We start from the raw sequence: 1,399 nt of genomic DNA, 5'->3' as shown, positions 1-1,399 counted from the left end.
TTCCCTCCTTGTTCTCATGGACCTGACACAGTGCATGGAACATGATAGGAGCTCAAAAGATATGTATTGAGAGAAACCAAGATGGCGGAATAGGTAAACAGCTGAAATTGCTGTCTCGCACAACCACTTCAAAAGTACAACTAAAAGACAAAATGGACATCATCCAGAACCACAGGAAGGCTGGCTGAGTGGAAATTCTACAACTAGAAGGAAAGAGAAAAGCACACTGAGACTCAGAGGAGGTGCGGAAGTAAAGTGCAGAGGTACGGAGGCGCACGCGGAAAGGGCTGGCAACTGAGGACTCGGTTGTCTTTTTCAATCAGGAGGGAGACGTAAGCTCCTGACTGCTCTGAACTCCAGTTTTGGGTGAGTCTCTGGGGACCCAGGCTCATACCAGGGAGAAACTAGACTGTCTGGCAGCAGGTGGAAGTCAAGGGTGGCTTTCTCTCAGAGGTGCTTACAGCAATTACCACGGGACACTGAGACCCAGGGCCTCTTAGGGCATAGCTGTTTGCTCCACCCTGTTGATTCCTTGAGACCCCACCCCACCCAAGCTGCTAGCAGAGGCTTTTGCATATGAATGACCTGGCCCTTTGCAATCTAAAATTACCTAACAAACTGCAGCTGGGTCAGAGAGAACTAGAACATCCAAAAGAAGGCCCAACGCCCCACAGCAGCTTGCATTGCTTCACAGCTGGGCCTCATCTGGGCACCTCCAAATCCGAAACAAAGAAGAGGAATCTGCAGATCTCTCCATAGCTCCTGCTGGATAGCCTCAGGCAGAGGCTAAATTAGCACCTCCTTAGAGATCCAAGTGCCAGTGTACCCAGTGGTCAGAGTTGGACCATCCAGATTACAACTCCTCAGATCCATAAGGGACACACCCAGGGGGCAGACTCAGTGAGCACCAAAGCCCCACTGAAGCAAGTCTTGCCCCAGAAGGGTATCTCCAGCACAGAAGTTCTCCCACTATAGACACAGCTGATCCTCATAGCCAATTGGCCTGGAGGTCAATTCCTCCCAGTGATACCAACTACAATCAAGGCTTAACTACAACAAGACTGTGCACACAGTTCTCAAAGGGATGCACCAAGAGTGTCCACCTCAGATTGGGGAGGCTGAGCCACTGGGCCCTATAGGACACCTAGCACACAAAGCCACCCTATCAACACAGGGAAGCAGCCAAAATGCAGAGACAAAGAAACAAGTCACATATGACAGAAATGGAGGAAAGCAAACTACTGGATATAGAGTTCAAAACCACACTTATAAGGTTTTTCAAGAATTTTCTAGAAACCGCTGATAAACTTAATGAGACCCTCAAGAAATCTAATGAGACCCTTGAGGTTGTGATAAAGGACCAACTAGAAATTAAACATACACTGACTGAAATAAAGAA

This window comes from Myotis davidii, unplaced genomic scaffold (assembly GCF_000327345.1).
Source record: "Myotis davidii unplaced genomic scaffold, ASM32734v1 scaffold732, whole genome shotgun sequence".
In the NCBI taxonomy this organism is placed as follows: Eukaryota; Metazoa; Chordata; class Mammalia; order Chiroptera; family Vespertilionidae; genus Myotis; species Myotis davidii.
Note: the sequence above shows the minus strand (reverse complement) of the source record.